This window comes from Xenopus laevis, chromosome 8L, assembly GCF_017654675.1.
Source record: "Xenopus laevis strain J_2021 chromosome 8L, Xenopus_laevis_v10.1, whole genome shotgun sequence".
Lineage (NCBI taxonomy): Eukaryota > Metazoa > Chordata > Amphibia > Anura > Pipidae > Xenopus > Xenopus laevis.
Window position 1 is genome coordinate 117,064,317 of NC_054385.1, and position 27,538 is coordinate 117,091,854.

Below are 27,538 nucleotides of genomic sequence, written 5' to 3' on the forward strand. Positions count from 1 at the left end.
TCAACCTCAAGATGTTTTCATGTTCACACATGCTGTGTTTGCCCCAGCAGGAGCAATTGATTGTAACTTGGGGAAAGTGAATTGGGCTGTGCCAGTTAGTGAGTCCCCTAGGCTACAAATCAGTTTTCAGCAAGAGTGAACTACATGAAATATCCAACTGGTAAACAGGGTCGTTGAGTTCTTCGCAACATTATGTTGATGGAGCTCATTAATAAACCACTTAGGGAATTATTTATAAAAATCTGAAAAGACTTTAGAAAATCAGTTTATTGAGTTCTACTAGACTGGGATCAACACTTCCTATTTTTCCGAAAATTTCCTGTGCGGAAAAAAACTCTATAAAACCATGAAAAAATTTGAATCGTACAATTTTTTTGGATTTGACGGCCAAAAACTCCAAGTTTTTCGTAATTAACCATAAAATCTTTGGATTATTGCACAAACCCAGCGCAGATCTTTAAGACTTCTCCCATTGACTTCTATATGAACTCGGCAGGTCTGAGTACTGTTTAATTTGGACTTTTAACACCCTCGGGGTGTATTAAATTCCAAAAAAAAAAAATTCCACTAAAAATTCGGATTTTATAGTTGGCATTTGGACTATGATAAATAACGGCTCAAATGTCTCAAACACTATACAAAAAATTAATAAATACAAACCGGTTGCTCAGCAGCTTTGTTATGCATCTATGATCATTTTCCTTAAAAACTTACTGTATATGATGAAGCTTTACACATTGAGTGGACATGCTAACCATCAAGGTTCCCTAGTACCAAAGGCTAGCTACTACATGGAGATCACTGTAGTACCTTGCATTGAAGTGTTTATAGAATTAATTCAATGTGTGGATCTAAATGTCTAACAAATGGATGGCAGTTGGATGGCAGTTGGATGGCAGTTGGAGTACTGTAGAGCAGCCCAAGTATAATAGTATTATTTTTGATGTGATCCATATACAAGTTCCAACCTCATCCCAGATACAAACTGCTATGAATTGTTTCCTCCTGTGAAAGTATCTTATGATCCGAATGTAATCGAAAAATACTCCATGTTTGTCAAATGGGTTATATTTTATGTACTAAAATGAAATAACCATGCATGATTAAAAACAACCAATGGCTTCCAACTGTTCCAAATTCTGTTCCATTTTCACATTGGCAGACAATGTTGCAGTAGTTGGGACACAGGGGGGGGAAACTGACACACACTTCCCAATAAAGTTGATTTGCTTCATAAGCATCTGTACGGCAGATGCATCAACCTCGTGTGCGTTCAAAGTCTGTCCAAATATCAAAGATGAGCGCAATAACCAAAGCGATATACATTTATTGAGCCACTTTAGCTTCGCGGGATGTAGGCTGGCAACATAGCAGGGGGTGGAATAGCGAATTAGTAAAGAAAAGGCTCTGAAAAGTCAGAGCAATAGATTAAAATGTGCAAAATTAAAGAGTCTTGGTGTGCGTCACAAAAAACTAAACAGATGGATTGATTTTTTAATTTACATAATACAGGTATGGGATCTGTTATCCAGAATGCTAGGGACCTGAGGTATTCTGGATAATGGATCTTTCTGTAATTTGGATCTCCATACCTTAAGTCTACTAGAAAATCATGTAAACATTAAATACACCCAATAGGCTGGTTTTGCTTCCAATAAGGATTAATTATATCTTAGTTGGGATCAAGTACAAGCGACTGTTTTATTATTACAAAATAAAAAGAAAATACAGGTATGGGACCTGTTATCCAGAATCCTGGGGGTTTCCCGATAACAGATCTTCCGGATACTAGAAAATCACGTAAACATTAAATAAACCCAATAGGCTGGTTTTGCTTCCAATAAGGATTAATTATATTTTAGTTTGGATCAAGTACAAGGTACTGTTTTGTTACTGCAGAGAGAAAAGAAATGCTTTAAAAATTTTTTTTGGATAAAATGGAGTTGGCCATCCCACGTAATTTGGAGCTTTCTGGATAATGGGTTTCTGGATAACAGATCCCATACCTGTAGCTCCATAAGCTTAAGCCTTTTGTGCACAGTTGCCCTATAAAGTTTCATGCTCTCTGCTCCATGACAAAACAAGTATTAACTGATGTCAGTCAGCTTTATGGGTCTGTACCTATGGATAATAAGAGTGAACACAAGAGAACCATTCCACTGCATAGAAACCAAGTAGGGATGCACCGAATCCAGGATTCGGTTCGGGATTCGGCCTTTTTCAGCAGGATTCGGATTCGGCCGAATTCTTCTGCCTGGCCGAACTGAATCTGAATTTGCATATGCAAATTAGGGGTGGGGTGGGAAATCGCGTGACTTTTTGTCACAAAACAAGGAAGTAAAAAAAATGTTTCCCCTTCCCAACCCTAATTTGCATATGCAAATTAGGGTTCGGATTCGGTTCGGTATTCGGCCGAATCTTTCGCGAAGGATTTCGGGGGTTCGCATCCCTAAAACCAAGGGACAGATTTATCAAAGGTCGAGGTGAATTTTAGAATGAAAAAAATTCAAATTTTGAGCTATTTTTTTGTGTACTAAGTAATAGTCCAAATTCGATTCAAATTTGAAAAAAAAAATTTGAATATCGAAATTTATCATGTATTGTCTCTTTAAAAATTCGACTGCGACCATTCGCCATCTAAAACCTGCCGAATTGCTGTTTTAGCCTATGGGGGACCTCCTAGAACCCATTTGGAGTCAATTGGTGGACTTTGAAAAATCAAAGGTTTTTTTGGGGTAAAAACGTTGAATCACATTTAATCGAATGCGCTATTCCTTCGTTTCGAACACGGACCTATTCGATTGAAAATGGACCTATTAGACAAAAAAAACTTCGACTTCATTTTGGTTTGGTCTTTTTGAATTTGAATATTGAAGTTTTTTCAATTCGAAATTCGACCCTTGATAAAAATTTCTCCAAGTGTTCATTGATCTCAGCTATCCTTTGGTTGGGATTTGAAGGTCTGAAGGTATCTGTGTTCCATTGCTGAGCACAGAGACCTATGTTCAACCCATGAATCTGTATTAATGGGGTGAACATAGGTCTCTGTGCCCCTTAATGCTCTTGTACGTCTGTCTGGGGTCTAAGTAAATAGCGCCTAAAGGCTTCTCTACTGAGTTAATGCCCATGGTATTAGCCTAAAAGGTGCATGTTTTATTGCTGATGAAGTTAATGGCTGTAGATTTGCATGGGCCTCAATGTGATTCAGTCATTGTTCCCTTAGACTGAATCTCGACCACTGCATGGGTTACCCACTAGCTACTGTATTTATGGCAAGTTGTATTCTTATTAAGCATGGAATATATGCATCAGAGCATCCAGACCAACTTTCTGCTAGGCAGTCAACTGCATTTCAGTATAATCTGGCCACAAACATGGACAGTCAATGCAGTTACTTGTAGACCAAATCCACTATTTTGGGATTGTAATGTACAGCACTATGGAATATGTTGGCGTTTTATAAAAATATGTGACAAATAAAATAATAATATGTAAAAATCTAGATTTGTTAGGAGAAGTAAAGGTTAACTAAAGAAGTAGCTAAAATTGTTGTACATTATGTTTTGTACTTCTGTACCAGCCCAAGGCAACCACAGCCCTTTAGCAGTAAAGATCTGTCTCTCCAAAGATGCCCCAGTAGCTCTCCATCTTCTTTTCTGCTGATTCACTGCACATGCTCTGTGCTGCTGTCACTTACTGAGCTTAGGGACCCACTCACAATATACAGTACACATAGAATAGAAATGCCACAATATAAGGCTGATTAGTAATTAATACAGATAATTACTACATGGCAGCACAGAAACCAGTGCAATTAGCATCAGAATTTAATAATCAGCCCTGTAGCATCAGCTTATATTACAGGCCAACCTCATTTTCTGCTGGATAATTAGCGACGAGCCCTAAGCTTAGCTTCTCAACAGCTGCTCAGAGCCCACTGAGCATGTGAGTGTCACAGACACTTTCCAAGATGGTGACCCCCTGTGACAAGTTTGAAGTCCTGGATCATTGCTGCTATTGACAAGCTGAAACTTTAGGCTGGTGCAATAAGTTCAGTATATAAGATATGGCTTTTTTACACATATTAATTTTTAAGGTTTAGTTCTCCTTTAAGGAATATTTGTGATACTTCCAAATTTCTGATCATGCTTAGTAAAACAGAGAGAAGTGCACCCTTGAAACGACCTTCACATGGTAAGGGCCTGCAGCTGTGTAGTCCTGTTTCCGTGCCCACTGTGCAGCCGTGAGCCAGTCCCTGTAAACATATGCAGAGGGATTTTATAACACAGACAATTCGGCCGAGTTTGGCCGCACTTCGCGTCCCTGCACAGTACGAGTCGGTGCACGCTGCAGGATGGTGTATTGGCTCATGCCAAATGACTGTGCGCAGCCAAATGTCGTTGTTGTGTGAGCAGTTTGGCAGCCGGGCTGGTGCTGTAAGTGGAAATGCATGTGGCAGGCAGTGAGTCAACAATGTTTAACTCTTTCTTACATCTCTGTGTTAATGAATAAAGGATATCCTTGTTACAGAAGTGATGCAGAAATAGTCCCATTGGAGAAAAGATGTCCAGCATCATCCATACAGCTATATATAGTGTTATTTTTATTGCAGGCATTACATTTATTCATAGAGCGCCAACATACTGCTGAACATACAGGTACTGAGCAACACTTGATTGAGACATTAGGCAACTGGGTTCAGATATTTCCTTCAGCTTCCTCCTTTTTTGATATTTTAACCCAACTGATATGAATAAGGAGCAATGGGATGGAATAAGGGATATATTTTCTATGGATATCTGTGACCTTCCTTCTAAAATGGCATTGGTGCTGCCAAAATTAAGTGGTGAGGCTAAAAGGGGGGTAAAACCAATCACCTTCCAGATTGGCACATGCTTATAGGGGCAAATTTATTTACCTTCGAAATTGCGCCAGCTTCGGCTTTGCCTCACTTTGGCAGGCGTAGATTCGCCCCGGGTTGCGCAAATTCAAGTTACTGGTTGTTTGCAAAGTTGCGCTAGCGATGTTACGATCAGCGGTTCGAAGTTACGCTATCTATGGCTAATTAGCATACGGCGTGCAGTTAAATTACAATGGACGTATATGCAGCAGCAAACACATTACACTACACAAGGCCAGGGAACTTTAATAAATGTTTTCGAATGCCCTACACATGTGCCCACTGTATAGTTTAGGTGCCAAATGTTATCAAATGTAGGGGGGAAAGAGGATACCTTAAAAAAAAATTAAATGTTTTTCAGCCTATCACTCTATAAAAAGTAAAAGACGCCAGCGTTTTTTTGGACTATCCCTATCTACTCTATTGCACTTCGCCTGATCTGAGGTGGCGAAGTACAGTCTGGCGCAAGAGGTAACGTTCACGAAAATCCGCAAGTTAGCGTAGTTAGGTCCCTTCGCCAGATCGCAACTTGGCCTGCCATAAGGGTGCGAAGTAGCGCTAGAGTAGGTCCACTTCGCTAGCGAATTTACGCCAGCACCCGTTAGTAAATCGGCAAAGTGTCAAAATGACGTCACGCTGGTGAATTTTCGCTAGCGTTAGCCACTTCGCCCTTTAGTAAATTTGCCCCATAGGCTGTATTGGGGTGTGGGGCGAGGCAGCTTTCCTAGGGAAGCAGCCGAAGTTAAGATTTTGGTCATCTTTTTAAAAGCATTAATGCACCCAGTAGGACAGTTTTATGGAGGATTTAGATCTCCTTTTAAAGGAAAAGGGTACATGGTCTGTCCTTATTGTGGCTGTCATGTGGAAAACCATCTTTGCAGGTCCCTACTATTAGGTACAACTTACCAACCTATAGCTGCAAAGCAGATAGTAGTGTTCTTTTATGTTCTGTTAGACATCCAGCCTTTTTACATTACATTACATTTTTGCCTAACTAACTATATTGAAAACATTTTTTATTTTGCACAGCCTGTAAGGGGGGTGAAGATGATGTCATGTGACAAGTGCAGTGTATGACAGTGTAAATGTGAAAATGCCTGTTATGTGTGTATATGGGTTTTGAACGTTTAAAATTGTAATGTTTTAAAAGTGTGTTTACAGGGTTTGGCCACAAAAGGGCAGTAGGGTCCTATTAATTATGTAATGGTGTAATTTTTACCCCGGCCACTAGAGGGAAGAAAAACTGTATAAATAGTGGCAAGAAACCACGGGTGTGGCAATTCGTAGGTGGGCGTGGTCCAGTGAAGAACATCTGCTGGAGGGAAGAAGAGCCCAGTCCTGAAGTAAGTAGTAGGCTTAAGGTGGCCATAGAAAAAGAAAGATCCAAGAAAGATTGTTTGTTTCAATACACACGAGTAGAGAAGATATACAAGTAGAAACAATAGAATTCTACCTGTATCTGACAATTCAGCACTAACAATGGCCGATGTTTTGACTTCAAAGGCGCCCTATCGAAATTTTCTGTCCAGCCTGATCGACGAGCCTACCAATATACAAGTCTTCTGCCGATATCGGTCGGCTCTTTTCCCACCATACACGCACGGAATATCGTACGAAAATTAGTTTCCTATGATATTATCTGTGCGTCTATGGCCACCTTTAGCCAGAGTTAGGAGATTTATGTTATAGTTTGCACTAGGTGTACAAGGCAGTTAGGAAAATGTAGCAAGGGTAGTTAAGAACCCCAACCAGGAGTAAGTGGAACTAGCCTCTAGATCCTCTACCATACAGGGATGTAGTGATAGGAAACAGGATAGTAAAAGAGAGGGCTATGGGACTGTGGCCATCGTGAAAAGTCCTGTCCGGAGTAGCAAGGGGACGCCAGTGAGGAGCGGAGGGTTGCCAAGAGCAGGTGGGGATAGTGAGATTCCATTGAGGGCGGTGGAACAGGAGAGGACCATTGGTATTAAGAGGCAATACCTGAAGAAATCCTGTAAGTAAAAAGGAGGCTAGGTTCCTGGAAAGAGTGGCCGTGTATGTCTGAAGATTTGCCTGTCAATGTTAATTTGGATTGTCATGTTGTCGCTGATGGAATAAATAGAACTTCATTTATTTTTACATCTGCTGGTTGGCTTATTACCACTAAAACAACTCACAGGACACCTGCCTACAAGCCTATCTATTGACCCAGTTTTTCATTTTATACTAAACAAGATGGAAAATAATTATTCAGCAACTTGTTCTTTATCTTTCACTCAACTACAAGGCCCAGTATTCCTCTAGAATAGTGATCCTCAACCTGTGGCTCATGTTAATCTCCAACCCCTTGGATGTTGCCCCCAGTGGCCTCAAAGCAGGTGCTTATTTTTGAATTCCTGACTTGGAGGAATGTTTTGATGGAATAAAAATCATGTTCACTACCAAACAGAGTCTCCTGGAGGCTGCCAGTCCACATAGGGGCTACCAATAGCCAATCACTGCCTTATTTGGCATCCCCATGAATATTTATAATACTTGTGTTGCTCCCCAACTATTTTTACATTTCAATGTGGCTCACAGGTAAAAAAAGATTTGGGGACCCCTGATCTAGAAGAAATGGAAGGAGATGGAGTTGAGCATCATCTAAGGTACCATCACTGCAGATCAATGCTATGTAGCATGTAGTTGTGGATTTTTTTTACTGTTTGTATGAATAATGAATAATAAATTGGAATTCTCACCTGATGAGTTCAGAAGACATTCTGGCATGCCAGTTATCCTATGGGAACTTCTTTTAATCCAGATCCAATTTGTATATTGTATTATTTTTTACAAGGAGGTTTAATGCAGGGCTGCTGTATTTCTTGCAGTTCACAATCTGCGAGTAATCTCTATTTTCACCTCTGGGTTAACCTAGTGTGTTCCTTTCTCTTGGTTTATTGGTTTGGGTTGAGGATTAGACTTAAATCATTTAAAGCAAAAGTGCAGGAGGAAAAGATAAAAAGGGACGGCTGAACGCATTAAATCTATTTGATGAACATTAAGTTCGTTTATATGAAACATTTACACAACATTAATATTTATGTAAACAGTTTTTGCATAAACAGAATAGGAATTAGAAACACAGATAATTTTGCCCTAGTATAAAACAGGTATGGGACCTATTATCCAGAATACTTATTTCAAAATAAGTGTTCTTCTTACTTTTAGGGGCTGATTTATCAAGGGTCGAATTTCGAAGTGTCAAAAACTTCGAAATTCGACCATCGAATTGCACTACTTCGACATTCAAAGTCAAAGTGTTTTTTAATCGAATATGACCGTTTTCGGTCGAAGTAAAATCGTTCGATCGTACAATGAAATCCTTCGACTCAAACGATTTTACTTCGACTTCTAAAAACGTAGCCAAATGTTGCCTATGGGTTCTAGGAGTTCCCCATAGTCTAACATAGCAATTCGGCAGGTTTAAGGTGGCGAAGTGTCGAAGTCGAACTTTTTTAAAGAGACAGTACTTCGATTTTCGAAGTCAAACTTTTTTACTTCGAATCAAAGTCAAAGTCTAATCTAGGCCTATTCGATGGTCGAAGTACCCAAAAAATAGTTAGAAATTCAAAGTTTTTAACTTTGAAAATTCATTTAGACCCTTAGTAAATGTGACCCTAAGTCTACTAAGGAATCATCTAAAAATTAATCAAACCCAGTAGGATTGTTTTGCTTCCAATAAGGATTATTTATGGTTTAGTTGGGATCAAGTAAAAGGTACTGTTTTATTCTTACAGAGGAAAAGGAAATCAATTTTGAATTGTTTAGTCTATGGGAAATGGCCTTCCTATAATTTGGAGCTTTCTGGATAACAGGATTCCAGATAATGGATCTCATACCTGTAACAGATAGTCAGCAGTAAACATTCCCTAGTCTAGTGCAGTGCCATAAAATATGCCCCTAATAATGTTTGGGACCACCTGTTTATTACTGATCTTCATTTTAAAAGAAAAGCCTTTATATAGGGAAGAATGCAGGGCCATAATTTAATATTTAGGGATATAAGAAGTCTACAACCATATAAAGGTAACAGACCAGAGACCAAGTGCTTGTATACAGGTAATGGAACTCCAAGGCCACTTCTAATAGCCTTATATTATATTTATATGAGCTGAAACGCGTTGATACACCATGCACAAATAAAGATTTGCTGATACACGCTTTATGGCGGCTGCTATGAGTATATATAAACACACACACAATAGGAGGTACACTAGTATCTATTCCTTACAATTCATTGCATTTCCTTCTTTCATTTAAATTATTTTATTTTCGCTTGCTGCTTTAGTAGATTTGATTTTCACTGGTACTATGGATAATCGTTGGTTCTCGGTGGATAAGGACGAGAAGTGCCGAAGCTTCTTGCTATTCTTATGGTTCGGTCTATTATCTTGAATGAATGGAGCACTAGGAAGGCGGCCATACTGTGGACAACCCCATATACAATGTATTGTATGGGATCAGGCCATGCATGGTCGCCTTTCCCCTAGATAATGACAATGCATATGTACAGACTGATACTGTTCTCCACTCATGATGGGTTATTTATTATGTGACGGCAGGGTGAAATATAGGGAAAAAAATGGGTGCAATATATCATAATGTCAAAGGTCATACCCCAGACAAATGTGGTCTTTTGTACCCCCTAGTTCTCACTTTCTAGCCTGGTTTGGTTCTGTAAGGAGCGCCTGCTGGCACTGCCACCATTATTATTTCCTACTGATTCCTGATGTGAATCTCAGCCTGTTTCACCGACTATTGAATTCTTGCTGCCTGAACTGACTTTTGCCTGGACTTGACTACGTTGATCTTCTTAACACCTTGGATGCCTCAAAGTGTGTTTGGTGCCTGCTACTTCCTCCTTGGTCCGTAATTCCCAACCGGAGTCTTCGGGCCCTGACAGGTTAATTGTTGTACATATAAGCAATGAGAATACTGAATGTGGCCAAAATGTGGGTACAGAATCAGTGTCAGACTGGGCTGGTGGGACATGGAAAATAACCCGCTGGGCCCGGCCATCATGGGCTACCGTTGATCCAGGACCCACTGCCCTGTCTGGACCAGGCTTTCTCCCCCACCAAGAGGTAACGGGTAAGGGGTGCACACATGCAGGAGAGGAGGGGGGGAGGGTTCACAGCCCCAGTGGGCCCCAGATGCCCCAATCTGACCTTGCACAGAATGAAGTTATAAAGCAGAAGGTGTCTTCTTCCATGTAAATCGGGTAATGCAATATTGCCTGTCTGGGCTTTGATAGTTAACACGGGGCACATTTCCCCCAATGTAGTAACACATATCAACCAATCAGAGACTTGCGTTTAGTATATTACCTGCATTAGACTGATCCAAGCAAATGGCTGCTTGGCAGGTACTGAATAATAAAAATCAGCCCCTGTGTTTATACAATTCCATACATGTCGTTTTTATAGTCAGAATCCGAAGTTGCGGTTAACAAGAATATGGAAAAGTAAGAATAATCTTCTTTGTCAGCATGTTTATTGCAGAGTGTCCCTCATGACTCCATAGCAGGTAACAAGCATTGTGGCGCCATTTATCAAGCACGGCGGCAGAATGACACCAGGCATCGTTTTCTGCTAGTCATGTAAATAGGATGGTACCCACAGCAGTTCATTTCAGCCCGGGCTGACTCTCTTATTATATTAACCATCAGAACTGGATCAATCATCTCAGAAAAATACATAACCTTTACCCGCTTTACTTTGGCACAAAAAAAACAAAAATGTACAGCATTGCTCCAAGGAGCCAGCAAATTGCTTTTACATTTGTTTGAAGAGAAATACATCGGGCGCTGCATAACAAGATGAAACGGCAGATCACGTTGAGCTCCGGCTAATAAACTAGACTGTCTGCTTTAATACATCAAGTAAATTAGTGGCTTGACCGCTGAACATGGGACGTCCATTCTCAACCTGCAGCCGCTATCTATCCCTGGCGGTACATGTACACTAAGAGGCAGTTTGAACTTCACCAATGGTTCTAAACATTTCTCAAAGGCAAAGTCACATTTAGGAGACAGCAGCCAATTTGCAATTATTTCTGTCTCTTTTCCATGCATAGCCTTCCATTTCTGAATACTGTCAGTTACAAACTCTGCCCAAGAGCTCCCTAGTTGCCATGGACACTCACTATTTCAACTGTTTTCTAGTAGGAACAGTCATTGGCAATTGATATCCCTCACAGATACAAATGAAAAAAAAAGTTTCATGGTTTGCAGGGGGCCCAGGCTCCCAAAGTTATGTTCCTAATAGGGTGTAAGGAAATTAGAGCCTGCATGTGCTGAATTATGATAAAAAAAACAGTTTTTTCTGCTATGAGAAGGTCCATTATTTAATACGTTTCATGACCACACCCCCAATGATGCAATTGGCTGTTTAGTCACTCCCCCTTCTGGTCTTAGGAAGTTGATTAGAACTCATGTCCAAAACTACTGTTAAAGATGTTTTAAGCGACAGTTACAGGGCAAGAAAGCATCCTGTGCAGAACAATCTATTGCAAAATGTTTTTCTGAGAACCTAGACCGATATAGAGGTCCAAACATACTGGAGTACATTGTCCCTTTAACCCCTTCACTGATGGGTAATGGAGCTTGTGGTGCGATGTGTTGATAGTAAATGCAAGAAGGACTCTAATGTAAATTTCATGGTTATTGATGGGCACGTCAACAATGCTAGATTTTGGTTTGAAGGTCAACATTGTCTTCAAAAGAAATTGTCATGTAAAAATGTTTTTCTTATTAAGAAATAGTGAGGAGCAAAGTTATTTTGTCAAGTTTCACTGCGAAAATGACACCCGTAGATGCCAATGGGTGATAAAAAATTGTACATCGAAATTTATTTTGTCGCCCATAGACTTCAATGCATTTTGGCAAAGTGAAACGGGTCAGATTCGCCCATCATTAAGAAGAAGAAAAAGGTTAGGATTCCATCCTTCATGGGACTGGCATCCTTCATCATAATTTTTTCTTTTTTTCCCCGTCTGGCCCATTCTTTATTTACAGCGGAATACAGAGTGTTTCCTACAAAACAACATACACACTCTCCTCCCTAAATGGTCCTGCTGCCATCTGCTGCCCCTCGTAGCCAATAAGTGCCAGCTTGCTCCTTCCAGACTCACGTGGGATTAGTACGCTCTGATTCTCCCTGTGCCGCCTTCCACAGATGTTCATTTCATACGACTTTCCCATGTCAGGGAAACTGTCTGCTCGCTTGGAACTCTGCCAAGAGTAGCTGGGCAAACATTGACTCCAGCACTTCGTATTTGTTGATGTTTATAGCCTCAGACTGGTCAACATTTTTCTGATTTCTGCTGCATCCTGGAACATCATGCTTGAAAAAATAGACAGCTTAGTCTTAGTCAAAAGCTTATTCAATATAAGAGGAACATTCAAAAAAATATATACTTCTATTATTGTTTGGCTTTAAGGACAGCCCGTTACACAGTTGGAGTCTACTTTGTTGGACATCGCATGGCACACAAGGCGTACCAAAGCCCACCCCAATACAGGTCATAAATTGAAAGATTGCTGATGAAGGGCACTTAATCAATACTTTGTTTAATTATGTCTAGTAGTGGAGGGCACCCATGGAAGGACCAATTTGACCATATGCAGTTGAAACAGTTGTGACGATGATGCATTAAAATGGAGTAACATGGTGGGTTATGGTGAGCAATCTCAGCCCAAAAATATCTCACATCCTCTATTTGCATTGTTTAGGACTATGCTTGAGCTAATTCTACAGAACAACATCACAAATGTTGTGTAAAATCTTCTCACAGCTGCCGCTGCTTGAGAACATTCAACACAAATATATGATTTCTCTATCATCAGTGGGATAGTCCAAGTTTGGGACTCTTTGGCATTACTAATGTGTAGATTGCATTGCCCCCCCCCCCAATAATAGAATATATGTTTTTAGCACACCAGTAAAAGAAAATAGAGTTTCTAGGACTTTATTTTCAAAAATTGTTGATGAATACTCTTTTTACTGATCTCCTGGCTATATTTGACCACCACATGCTCAATAGCATTCTCCTAAGTAGATGTCTTCTAACCATGAGAAGCCTATAAACTCTGTTTTCTGCGACTGGTTGAAAAGCCCGTAAACTCTGTTTACTTTGGCTGACTGACTTTGGTAACAGAAGCATCTTAAATTAAAATCTCTGTTAAAAAATGATTTAATGCCGTAAATGGACACTTGACAGGGCCATTGCATTGAGTGAAGCATCATTTGTATTTTGCTTGGCGCATATTAAAGGAAGTAACTTGAGCGTCCGAAAACAGTATAACTCACCACATAGACGAAGAGGCCCAGGTGCTCTGGCTAAGCCTTCAGCAAAGGGAGTGGAGTAAACTGAATATCAGTTGAGCAGGCACTCAATAAGGCAATCTTCTACCAGGCATGTAAAAGCAATTATAAAGTGTATTTGTGCCATGAATAAAACGTGTTTTGTGTTCTCAATACATTCTTTAGTGTTGAGAACACAAAACGCTTAAAGGAAAACTATACCCCCAAAATGAACACTTAAGCAACAGATAGTTAACATCATATTAAGTGACATATTAAAGAATCTTACCAAACTGGAATATATATTTAAGTAAATATTGCCCTTTTACATCTCTTGCCTTGAGCCACCATTTTGTGATGGTCTCTGTGCTGCCTCAGAGATCACCTGACCAGAAATACTACAACTCTAACTGTAACAGTGTGGAAGCAAAAGACACAACTCTGTCTGTTAATTGGCTCATGTGACCTAACATGTATGGTTTGTTTGTGAGTACAGTGAATCCTACGATCCCAGGGGGCGGCCCTTATTTTTTAAAATGGCAATTTTCTATTTATGATTACCCAATGGCACATACTACTAGAAAAGTATATTATTATGAAAATGGTTTATTTACATGAAGCAGGATTTTACACATGAGCTGTTTTATGCAATGTCTTTTTATAGAGACCTACATTGTTTGGGGGGTATAGTTTTCCTTTAAAGCTGTTTTATTCATAACAAAAATAAAGTTTCTACTTGCCTTTACATGCCTGGTGGAAGATTGCCTTACTGAGTGCCTGCTCAACTGATACTCGGCATATTAAAGAAACAATACATCTACAGTCAAGTTGTCTGATCTAATGGGAAATATATTTTTATAACTTACATAGATAAATACTCTGACTTTGTTTTGAAACTTTGTTTTGTTCATTTTATCAGCCATTGTAAGCTGAGCCAACTCTACTGAAGATACCAAATTAATTCTTCCATAGCCAAAGTCTTATATTAGTTATATTTGGTTGAGGCATTTGCAAATCTTTCTCATATATCTTTGTGACCCTCACCTTTTGTTCTAGTAAGTTGCGTATTGTCTCCAAAACCATTATTCATGATATAATCAATATGCATAGATATCAACTGATGCTCCGGTGTTTATGTGTGCGTGCATAGCGGAGGTATTTGGATCAGTGCTGTGTCCCCAAGGCACTAGGGCATATGAAAACTCATTTAGGTTTGAAGTTCCCTAGAGACATGGATTCTCAGGTCAACCCACGGGCAGAATTTCCAGTAACTATCTACTAGTGACCCTAAATGATAATATTGAGATGGGTAATTAGCATTATTCTATTAAATGCCCACTGTTTTGAATTTGGAAGAGCTTGTATTATGAATTCCAAAGCAACATCTCAGTCGTGATGACTTTCCCTTTGATTGTCGACGTGAGCAAGACATCATTTGATTGTTCCGCTGAAGGCGAATGTTATGAGCAAGTCGAGATTTGATGTGCGGTGCCACTTTTATTTATGGCTTTTGTCTAGATACAAGGGAGAAAGAATGACTTCATTATCGGTTAGATTAGTTGAGTTTGGAAATATAATGTGATGACTTTAAATCAGATTTATTGTGCTTGTTTTGCCTTCTCCGAGTTTATTAACAAAAGCTCTTTTTTTGAGGCAATTTCATTTATTTTGATCTAATAGTTTGTTATGAACACAGAATAGATGTTAGCAGGAAAATTAAAATGTTAATTTTAAGCATTTTTACGGGTAGCCTGCAGTCCTCCATCTGTTGTTAAGAAAGACTCCTGGCTCCTTGTCACTAAGAAACAGTTGGAGGGGTGCAGGTATGATGTACAGTACCTGTTTGGCAGGATGAAGACAAAGGGTTGGTTTCTGTTATACTCCTGCCTCCAGTTCTCTAAGGTACAGCTTTTTTTTCCTTTGGCACTACCATTGGCAAAACATATATGTCAGCTATCTGTGACCAAATTGTGCCATGGCAAGGACCATTATATCCTCATATCTTCAGAGTGATAAACAGGATAGCCTATCACTTCATACTTTCCTATTGAAGCTCTTACATTCTAGTGCTATTTGGAGTAAAAGGTAGTTTGAGGGAATAGCAGAGACACTTAATATCAGTTAAACTTGCTGAAAAACATGATGTTTCCTTAGGTTTTGTCCATTAAAAACTGCATGGTGACTCCTAATAAACCAATCAGACCACATTTCTCTGTCTGTCTTCATACCAACCATATCGCCATTATAGATTCCTCCCATCGTACTGAAACTGTTTCCTGATAGTTTAGACTTGCACTATTTGTTTATACTTAGCCAGGTTTATCAGCCTGGCATTCGGTGCAGCCATCCAGTACAGGTCAGGACCAATCACAATCTATTTCACTGTTTCTTAATGCAAAGGAACCTATTCTCTATACCAGGACTCCCCGACCTTTTTCACCCGTGAGCAACATTCAGATGTAAAAAGAGTTGGGGAGCAACACAAGTATAAGTTCCTGGGGGTGCACTGCCAAATAAGGACTGTGATTGGCTATTGGTAGCCCCTATGTGGATTGGCAGCCTACAGGCATCTCTGTTTGGCAGTACATCTGGTTATTATGCAACCAAAACTTGCGTCCAAACCTGGAATTCAAAAATAAGCACCTGCTTTGAGACCACTGGGAGCAACATCCAAGGGGTTGGGGAGCAACATGTTGGGGATCACTGCTCTATACAGTGATCCCCAACCAGTGGCACATGAGTGACATATTGTTCCACCAACCCCTTAGTGGTTGCTCCCAGTGGCCTCAGCAGGTGATCATTTTTCTATTCCTGGCTGAAAGGCAAGTTTTGGTGGCATAAAAAACAGAGTCTCCTGTAGGCTGCCAGTCCACTTAGGAATTTTTATTAAGAAACTAAAACATCAAAAAAAAAAAAAATCAACAGTACAAAACTTTAAATCAATAAAAAATAATCGAAGATATTAGTAAACATCAAACAATTCAGCCCTCCCAAAATCAATCCCCCTTCATAGCTTTGTGTTCCCCTTATTAACACTGAATTCTTTGAATCTTGTTAAATATAGTTCTTTCAGCCACCATATCAATAATTTCGTTCCTCTCTTCCCAAAGCTTTATAGCATCAACCAGAGGAAAAATCGTATGACTGAAAAAATAATAAACAGGGTTTCGTTCTCCAAAGGACGCTGCCAGCTTAACTGCCAGTCCATATAGGAGCTACCAATTAACCAATCACAGCCCTTATTTCGCACCCCCAGGAACTTTTTTCATGCTTGCGTTGCTCTCCAACTTTTTTTACATTTCAACGTGGCTCATGGGTAGAAAAGGTTGCGGACCCCTACTTTTTAGAACCTAAGGAATATGGTAGATTGCTGCTTTTGCTCAAGATGGTTGGGAAAAAGTTCTTCACTGTCTGTAGTGTTGTTTTTTAGCTAAATAAAATTTTATAGGGCAGAATATGCTGAGCGTACACAACAACAGCTGAAGGACTGCTACCTGGGCATCCCTGATGAATATACTGTAAATATCTAACCACTGTTACACAACATAATATATGTTTAGGCATTAATCAACATTAATCCCCCAAAGATCCCAGTGCAAATGCTGAATGGCTTTTGCTTATATTTTTATTCCCAAGATACAGGCAGTATCTGCAATTCCATGTTCTCTTAATGAAGCTTGTCAAATGCGATTTAAAATACCTTAATTTCTGAACATTAGAAAAAATATATATCGGTAAACATTTTCCTTGTAGAAGCGGCTTTATTTTGTCTACTGGTAATTTAATACAGGATTCCATAACCGCTGTCATATTTTAGTTTTGGCCATTACTTTTCCGTTAAAAGGCAAACCACTGACTAGAAACAGGCATCTGGGAGACATCATGATCTCCCCTGGCACAGCTTCATTTCTCCACTTTGTACAGGGAACCGCGGTAATGTTGTTCCCTGCTAAACAGTGTTGCTGCCAGAGAAGATAATTAATGGTTCTCCTCCTGAGGGGAACTTCAATAGTACGTTAGAAAAAAAAAGAAGAAGAATTAAGAAAGACAAATTGAAAGTTGCCATTTAAGGTGAAGTTTGAAGTTATCCTGCCCATGTGTTTCTTATTTTGTAGAGAGAAAATTGTCAGTACAAATAATGGCTGGTCATTTTCTGGTCTGTGACTATGGCCATCAAGTAAATAAACCACGTTTCACGAAGAAGTCAGAAGACATATTTAAGATGGTGTATAACCTTGGGGAGTGTTGGGGGCTGGATTATTGAATTATGGACATAACATTTGGCCTTACATTCAGTATCCCATAGCAACCAGTCATAGTTAGTTTCTACTGGTCTAGCGCAGTCAGAAAACTGAATCAAGCATCTGCTTGAGTTTATCACATCACCTCCTTAGTGTCACTTCAACATTTTGTCTCTCGGCAGCCATGTCAACCCTTTTGGCAAGTTCATCTGAGACTCTGGAAAATTAGCAAGAGACCTAAATATTCAAGAGCTAATTACTTAATACTGAGATAGGCCACCCTCTGATCACAGTTTGAGACATTCTACTGAATCATCACCTTCTACAGTGCTTCTCAGCCTTTTCCGAAGCTTATTGTAACAACTTGCTGAATTCATCATTTTAGATTCATTAAATACTGGTTTCCTGGCTCTATTCTTTCTTTGTAGGATCATGTGATGCCTTATAGCAGGTATAAACTACTCCTGCAAGAACATGCTAAACCATGTGGGCCACAAGCAGTCCACTGACGCACTTCGCAGCTGTAATTAGCAAAGAAAATCATAATGATTGTCTGATTTTGCTAATTACCACCCAACAGGTTCTAGGCGATGCTTACACTTCCTTCTGACAGGGTGTGAAAATAGCTTCACTGAAAATGTAGAGAAAATGTATAGGATGTCAAGAATAATTCCAGAGTGTGCTACAAGTAGGAGAAAGGGATATAGAGTGAGAATGCAGCCGGAAATCAGGACGCAATGGAAGCGTTATTAATACCACGGAAAAGTAAGTCACATTACTGGATCAATTATACAATTACAATGTGAAAGAGAAGTCTGTTCAACCTATTGGCAAGTCTGGCCATGAAAAAAATCCTCAATATGGATAACCCTGTTTTGCAGAACTGTCATCTATCCCATTTTTATACCCTGAGCATGGGAGGCATAACTGGAAGTTGTGAGAGCGGTCAGGGTGTGATGAACATTGGCATGTTGTCAGGGCCCGAAGGCTCCACTAGGATTTGCAGACCAAGTCCAACACAGTTCGTGGTAACAAGAGGGGTCAAGAAGAAGATTAGTCAAAGTCCAGGCAAAAGGGTCAATCCAGGCAGCAAGGTTCTTAAGGTGGCCATACACGGGCCGATAAAAGCTGCCGACAGACCGAGTCGGCAGATTATTGGCCCGTGTATGGAGGCCTCCGATCGAGATCTGGCCGAAAGTCGGCCAGATCTCTATCGGATGGGATTAAAAATCCCGTCGGATCGCGGCCGCATCTGTTCGTTGATGCGGTCCCGCAATCCGACCGCCCGATTGCGAACGCTAGGATCCGATCGTTGGGCCCTAGGGCCCACGATCGGATCAGCCCGATATTGCCCACCTCAAGGTGGGCATATCGGAGGGAGATCCGCTCGTTTGTCAACATCGCCAAACGAGCGGATCTATCCATGTATGGCCACCTTAAGTCAAAATAACAGGCCAAAGTCAAAACAGGAATCAAGATCAAGATACAAGTCACACCCAGGAACAAAAGGGGGCTCATTTATCAACACTGGACAAATTTGCCGATGGGCAGTAACCCATGTCAACCAATCAAATTCCTGCATTTATTATTTTACTTATAGCTGGCTTTAAAAAGCTAAACACTGATAGGTTGCTATAGGCAACTGCCCATGGGCAATTTTGCCCAGTGTTGATAAATGAGCCCCAATGAGTTAAAAATAATCAACGGTGTATATCAATCACCCAAAACTTATGTTGCCCCATAAATCTGCTTATAAACTGATGTTCCAATTTGGAGGGTCTGTGATGGTGCCTCAAGTATGGCCATCCTAAACCTTGAGCTTCCACATGCCTCTGGGTCATAATTCCCATCATGCATTACCAAGTTATTATGTAGAAAGGAGTTTTAGTCCTGCAACATTTTAGGCATGAAACATGAGCTAAAAGATGTGTGCATTTGTCATTTAAATCGTCTTCTACAAAAATAACTCGGCATAGTTTACTACAACTGCCTCTACAAAGGAAAGATATAAAACAACTACTGTACATGAAAACCTGGAAACTCACTCTACATTACATTTAATTTGTGTGCAAATAAAACCTTTTTATTTTGATCATATCATCCCTTTATGATCATATTAAAGGTTAAAATACACGATTTCTCACAATCAAGTTGTCCTTGCAGTAGAATTAAGGAGAGCGCAACTCTAGAAGAACAATCGGGAACTCTTCTTTTATTTTCTGCTCTGTGTTTCTCCTATGGCATCGTTAACATTATTCAAAGAGAACGTAATCTTCCATCAGTCTCAGCGGTTCTGTCTTTCAACAGTTGCTCCATTGTTCAGCCACTTTGGAGCCTGGAACAATTGCAGTCTTAGGGCTATTCCACACGGGGAGATAGCCACGCGTTTGCGGTCGCGGCGACAAAGCGCCGCGCCAGTCGCCGCGACCGGCGCAGGCGACAGTTTTGTATGGGCGCCTATGTAAAAACGCCTGTGCTAACCACACGAGGCGATGCGCTTTTCAACAGTCGCCTGAAAATGCCTCGCCAGGCTTTTTCAGGCGACTGTTGAAAAGCGCATCGCCTGGTGTGGTTAGCACAGGCGTTTTTACATAGGCGCCCATACAAAACTGTCGCCTGCGCCGGTCGCGGCGACTGGCGCGGCGCTTTGTCGCCGCGACCGCAAACGCAGGGCTATCTTCCCGTGTGGACTAGCCCTAATACACATGTAGGTTGATTTGCTGTGTATTATACCAGCTTAATAATATTGTCCTTTGCTAATTAGTTTTGGGGTGTAATGAATCATGCCAAGAAACAAAAAAAAGGATATAACTTGATTGCAATTTCCAAGTAATGGCATTAGTGAAGAAGCACAGAAATGTGATGCTCATTGTGTCTTTTAAACAGTATTTTTGGAGATATTTTTGTGTAGTAATAATAATAATCATCTATCATGACTTTCAGGGGCTGATACACTAAATTCGAGTGAAGGATTCGAAGTAAAAAAACTTCGAATTTCGAAGTATTTTTTGGGCTACTTCGACCATCGAATGGGCTACTTCGACCTTCGACTACGACTATGAATCGAAGGATTCGAAGTAAAAATCGTTCGACTATTCGACCATTCGATAGTCGAAGTACTGTCTCTTTAAAAAAAACTTCGACCCCCTACTTCGGCAGCTAAAAGCTACCGAAGTCAACGTTAGCCTATGGGGAAGGTCCCCATAGGCTTTCCTAAGTTTTTTTGATCGAAGGATATTCCTTCGATCGTTGGATTTAAATCCTTCGAATCGTTCGATTCGAAGGATTTAATCGTTCGATCGAAGGAATAATCCTTTGATCGTACGATCGCAGGATTTGCGCTAAATCCTTCGACTTCGATATTCGAAGTCGAAGGATTTCAATTCCTAGTCGAATATCGAGGGTTAATTAACCCTCGATATTCGACCCATAGTGAATCAGCCCCTCTGTGTGTGAGCATGAAGTATTTGACACAAACGTTTTCAATATCCCCCTTCTCTTTCCACTGAAACTTTCTTCTCCATTATATTCAAATTAGTAGGTCCGGTTATTTACCATTCCCAAACTTTTTTAGGCATTTTCTGCCTATTCCTGGAAAATGATTGGTCTTTCCAATTACATATATATGCCTACCATTTATCGTCTGATTTCCATTTTAGGAGATTTCACTTGAGTTCGACAGAGATCCCCAACCTTTTGAAACCGTGAACAACATCGAGAAGTTAAAATAGTTGGGGAGCAACGCTAACATACAAAATTTTCTTGGGGTGCCAAATAAGTGCTGTGATTGGCCATTTGGTAGCCCCTATGTGGATTGTCAACCTACAGGAGACTCTGTTTGGCAGCACACCTGGGTTTTATACAACCAAAACTTGCCTGGAACCACCTTTTGTTAACCATCGAATGTTAAACTGGGGTCATTATAGTTCTCATGAAGAAAAGAAGATTTATGACTTTTGCCCTTACCCTACTGTTCAGATGCTTAAAGGAGAACGAAACCCTAAAAATGAATATGGCTAAAAATGCCATATTTTACATAATGAACGTATTGCGCGAGGCTAAAGTTTCAGCTTGTCAATAGCAGGAATGATCCAGGACTTCACACTTGTCACAGGGGGGTCACCATCTTGGAAAGTGTCTGTGACACTCACATGCTCAGTGGGCTCTGAGCAGCTGTTGAGAAGCTAAGCTTAGGGCTCGTCACTAATTATCCAGCAGAAAATGAGCTTCCCCTGTAATATAAGCTGATGCTACAGGGCTGATTATTAAATTCTGATGCTAATTGCACTGGTTTCTGTGCTGCCATGTAATAATTATCTGTATTAATTACTACCGTAATCAGCCTTATATTGTGACATTTCTTTTCTATGTATATGCGCAACCAAATTGGGAGTTAACCCCTTACCATATAGTTCAAATACACTCAATTGGAATAGATTACACCTGAGCATGTAATAAAATAAAAGGCAATATTTATTCAACACTATTCCAAAACACCTTAGCTAAAACCAATTAAAATTTAAGCAGTGCTGCATATGGAAAAAGGGATCCCTTAGTATAAATCTAACATTTATGCACTAGTGCAAAAAATGACAAATATAAATGGACTGCTATCCAAAATGACATGTGTCTCTAAGGACTGGACATGGCTGTCCAATGATGGAATAAAGGTCCCAATATCTGATTGGGTGTACGGCCTCCAAATGTCCAGTGATAATGTCCAGAATAATTATTGCAGGTGCACAATAATATTGTGTCCCAGAGTCTGAGAAGATACACGGCTTGCCAATTAGGAAAGACACCCCCTGCAGTCCATGTGTGCTTAAATATATGATACCGTATCAAGTATGTGTGTGGGGGTGTACCCACAACGGAGTCCAAACGTACCCAGGGAGCCCACTAATGTGAGGTTGGACTGGTTGTGATTAGATCCGAATCTGCGGGAAGGGCGGAAAGGCCATCGCCCTGAATAGTATTTCAGTGAGATACTCACGTCCCCCAAGGTAAGCCACCTTAGCGAAGCGAAAATGTATTACCGACCGGTAAAGTCCAATGGCATCCCCCCTGTAGCTCCGTGCAGTAATGTCTCCAAAAGGCTCCGTGTTATATCAGCATTAGGCAGGCGCTGCACCTCAACAGCCGTTTTGCCACCAGCGTGGCTTTCTTTTCTATGTGTACTGTATATTGTGGGTCCAGGGACGATCCTGGTAATTTTGCCGCCTGAGGCGACCTTCCTTTTGTCGCCTCCACCCCTCCCCATGGCACTCACCTCTTCAGCGCCGGAGGGGGTCGAGGGGCGGTCCATGGCGTGCTCGAGGAGTCGGGCGGTCCATGTCGCTAGTGCAGAGAGTGCGCTAGTAGAGACGAATTTGGCTCAATAGTTACCAGGAGCGGCATTTTTGCGGGGGGGCGCTGCCGCCTGAGGTGAGTGCCTCAACTCACCTCATTGGTGGAGTGTTCCTGAGTGGGTCCCTAAGCTCAGTAAGTGACAGCAGCACCGATCGCGTCAAAATCGCCGCACGTCAACACTATTCGGAGGCCCATTGACTTTAACACCGGCATCAAAATTGATGTGAGAGACATTTTGGATGTGCTTCCAAAATTGACGCGGCCGTCAATTTTGAATTTCACATTTTTTTGGTGAATTTTTTCGACATTTCACGAATTCCGCTGGAAATTTTTACCAGTTTGGTATGGCATTTTTGGGGGGGTTTTTCTGATAGCTGCGGTGCCCAATAGTGATGGGTGAATAAATTCGCCTGGAGAATTCAAGGGTCAACAAATCAAGTATATTTTGAGGGGAACAGGCAGAAATCTAATGTTAAGTTAGTTAATGTTTAACATCTTGTGTTCTTACAGTTGGCTTGAAGGGTGTTAATGTAGTTTATCATTTGGAAAAGGCTACCTAATGAATTGCCCTTGGCACGTGAAAATGAGTCAAGCTTCTCCATCTCAGATCAGAGATATTATACAAATATCTATACAAATGTAAAGTATTAAACTGCAAGAATCTCTATAAAGGGTCATGTACGAATGTATCTATGTGCAAAGTGCAAAATGTTTCTTATTACAGAGTTTGTGGTGTCACTCAACAATAGTGTTATGGTGTAACACATTTTCATAAGAGAAATGGCACCTTCTCAAGGCAAGTGTTGCATCCCTGCACCCTGCGCTTTGCAGATAATCAGAGCAGCCTGAACTGAAACACATTGGTGTTATTATACAAGTTGTAAAGACCTGGTGTTTTTCTCAAAGTATCTTTGAGGAAAGGGTGTGTCCATTTTAGCATTTTGTGAAAGGCATCACTCTTGTGTTCAAACCGTCTCATTTCATAAAACCAATGAACTCTTTGCCCATTGTAACCCACTGAAATACCCATTATTTATAATATTATTGGTTCTAACAGTGATAACATAATTTGATCTGTTTACATCATCAAACAGGATGATGTCATGAACTTCTGAGCCAGGCATGTTTATATAGAACATACACATGTCCAGGCAAAATAAGTACAGATATGGGACCTGTTATCTAGAATTCTCAGGACCTGGGGTTTTCTGGATAATGGATCTTTCTGTAATTTGGATCTTCATACCATAAGTCTACTAGAAAATCATATAAACATTAAATAAACCCAATAGGCTGGTTTTGCTCCCAATAAGGTTTAATTATATCTTAGTTTGGATCAAGTACAATGTACTGTTTTATTACTACAGAGAAAAGGGAAATCATTTAAAAAAAAATTGGATTATTTAATTATAATGGAGTCTAAAGGGTAAATTTATCAGAGTGAAGTTCCGCCACTAGAGTGAAATTCCGCAGCTTACAATTCATTTCTATGGGATTTTGAAAAATCCCATAGAAATGAATGGAAAGTGGCGGAATTTCACTCTAGTGGCGGAACTTCACTATTAACTTCACTCTTTGATAAATATACCCCTATGGGAGATGGCCTTGCCGTAATTCGGAGCTTTCTGGATAATGGGTTTCCAGGTAATGGATCCTATACCTGTACTTGCAGTTGGGTGTTTAAGGGTCTGGGCAAAACACTTCAATTGTTTTATAGTTAATTAATGACCCTGGTCCTAATTTGATTTCCTTGTAATGAAGCCATATTTCTAAAGAGCTTATTTGGACTTATAGACGCAATAGAACTGTTTCACAGTTTCACAGTTTGTGTTGTTCTGTTGTATATCTCTCTGCATCTGTCCATTTACACTCTATAATATCTTGTGATGATCTCAATGCATTATGCTATAATTATATCTCAATTAAATATCTGGAATTGGCTTCTGTGTCTTAATTCATGTTTTATATAATTTGTGCAGAACATTAGCCTGCTATTAAATTGGTTTATCCACCTTTGAGTTAACTTAGTATGACGTAGAGAGTGATATTCTGAGACAATTTGCAATTGGTTTTCCTTTTTTTTTATTATATGTGATTTTTTGAGTTATTTAACTTATTTACTCAGCAGCTGTCCATTTTGCAGTTTCAGCAATCTGGCTGCTAGGGTCCAAATTACCCTAGCAACCATACATTTATTTGAATAAGAGCCTGGAATATGAATAGGAGAGGGCCCGGAGATAAAGATGAGAAAGAAGTAGCAATACATTCGTAGTTTTATCGAGCATTTGTTTGTAGGTGGGGTCAGTGACCCTCATTTGAAAGTTGAAAAGAGTCAAAAGAAAAAGGCAAATAATTAAAATAACTATAAAAAAAAATAATCAAGACCAATTGAAAAGTTGCTTAGAATTGACCATTCTGTAACATACTAAAACTTAACTTAAAGGTGAGCCATCCCTTTAAGATTACTTTCTTACCTTGAAAGTCAATTTAATAAAACTCTGGGAGATTACATTTACTCTTTATCTGTCAGTAGCACAATGATGATTTTCTTTGCAAGGTGCTCCCTATAGAGCAATGGTTCCCAAACTGAGGGACTGCCCCATCCTGGGAAGCCTTGGATCCTTGAAAATAGGACTCGGTTTAAAGGCCATCTAGGGTGTGATTTGTGCAGAGTTTGCACTCCTAGATAGCCCTGAAAGCTCAGCTTGAATGCCAGTTAGGGAGAGATTCGGGTTGAAAATATATTTGAATTCCATGTATTCATCCATGACTAATACACTGATATTTGACTATATCTGTAACCATGTTATTGTTAATGGTGACCCTGACCAAAGCATGGACTTTGAAGCCGGGTATGAACTAAAATATTCTGGATATCATTGCTATACAACCAGTGGCTCATGTTGCTCACCAACCCCTTGGGTGAGCTCAAAGCAGGAGCTTATTTTTGAATCCCATGCTTGGAGGCAAGCTTTGGTTGCATAAAAACTGCTGTACTGCTACACAGAGCCTCCTGTAGCCTGCCAGTCCACATTGGGACTACCAAATAGCCAATCCCACCCTTATTTGACATCCCCATATACTTTTATCATGGCTGTGTTGGGGACCCCTGCTATAAAACATGAAGGGGATATCTACCACGTGACACCTTTAAACACAAAAAATGGAGACATGAAAGTTCAACAGAATGTTCTCCCAAAACATTAAAGTCAAGTCTACAATAAGATAAGGCTAGAAATGCTGTATTTTGTATACTAAACATAAATATGAACTTACTGCACCACAAGCCTAATCAAACAAATGTTTTATGCTTTCAACATTGGCCGCAGGGGGTCTTGTCAATTTGTTAAACATCTTTGCAAGACCAAGACTGTGCACATGCTCAGTGTGGTCTGGGCTGCTTAGGGATCGTCATAAATTATCAAAACAGCACAAGTCAAATAATATCTGCCAGAAGCCGATACAGCAAGACTGATTAATAATCAGAAAAGACAGACTGTACTCGGTCCTGTGTTGTCATGTAATCTAATGTGGATTTTATAGTTTTTGTATTGTTTAATACAAACTTTCTCCAACTCTGCAGAACCAGTGGCTGCAGCAAAATAATCCTCCAAATAGAATCCCAGTTTATCTGTTTAAATCTGGCTCCATGATCTTTGTCCCTGCAGCAGGAGTTGGAAACAGTAAAGGGGATGAAAATGCAAAATAAAATCCAATACAAATCTCTACACAGTTGCTGACTGCTCTACAGGGAAACAAACAAAGCTGCTTGAGTTCTGGGCTCCCCCTGCTGTTCATAAGTATGATTGTTTCCCTCCAGAGCAGTTAGGGACCGTCTGACAATTCCTATCCACAGCAGTAAATGAAGGGAGAATTTCAATGTATACAGTCAGGTTTCATATAAAACGGTACATATTTTGTAATTAAAGTATATTGGAGATAGGTTTCTTTTTCATTACTTTGGCTACAACCATTGTTCTTCCTGTATTTTCACATACTTTTTCTCACAGTTAGATGGCTTTGTCAACTCCGTAAAGCTGTGTTTGTTCCAGATAAGGAGCAGTGTTTTCAGGCTTTAGTCAATGTAACCAACTTGATTTTTGTGTGGGAGGTAAATTTTTCACCACCTTAAAATGAAGTGAAAGAGTGTTCTTAAAATCCCAGTTGAAACTGCATTTTAGCACTCAAATCAATGTTCCATATTTTGACATATGCACTAGTATAGAGGTATGGAGGCCCACCACTCCCTTTTGTAGCACAGAAGTTGTACAGATCCCCTTTTGCTATTTATTCTTTTGTTTTAAGGAGTAACAAGGTTGGTAAATAAGAATTGGCCTCCAAGTTGAGGTTCTTCAACCATAGACTGAAAACTGAACCCTAACTAGAAGCCATAAGTTTGAAACCACTGCCCTATGATCGCTAAAGACTACAAATTAACAACATTTAGTATTCTTTTGTATAAGTAGTGTATTTTTTTTAAGGGCTTTCTTATAAAATTAGCATCAAGGAAAAGCAGTGTTCTTGTACCAGTATGTGATAATTCTGTTCTGAAGCACAGGAAAGATTTTATTACTGGTTCCTGTTAAAGTCAGTAGACTTTGTAGACATAAAATCAGAAGTTTTATCAAAGTATTGACAAGTTACATATTTATCTTTGAATTTAACAACATGGCCATTTATTCATGAGTGATGTGTGACACTGGTATGTATCCCTTTAGGGTCGT